A 296-nucleotide genomic window follows, 5' to 3' on the forward strand; every position below is an offset into this window, starting at 1 on the left:
GCAGAGGCAGGCAGATCTCTGTGAGTTCAAGGCCAGCCTGATCTACATAGTGAGTTCCAGGACAGCTGGGGCTACATGGAGACCCTGGGATCCCCAGGCAGGAGGAAGAAGTTTGTGGAAAAACTAGTGAAACTCAAATGAAGTCTGGAGTTTAGTTCTCAGAGTCCTACTTAGTTTGGAAGAACTGGGTTAGGCTGGCTGTGGAGCAGTGGGGGAGGGCAGGCCCTGACCATCTGTGAGTCCCTCTGTGAGTCTTACTTTGTAGATCTACTTATTTCAAAATAAAAGATTTCTTT

Source organism: Nannospalax galili, unplaced genomic scaffold (genome assembly GCF_000622305.1).
Source record: "Nannospalax galili isolate Female #2095 unplaced genomic scaffold, S.galili_v1.0 scaffold7, whole genome shotgun sequence".
Taxonomy (NCBI): domain Eukaryota; kingdom Metazoa; phylum Chordata; class Mammalia; order Rodentia; family Spalacidae; genus Nannospalax; species Nannospalax galili.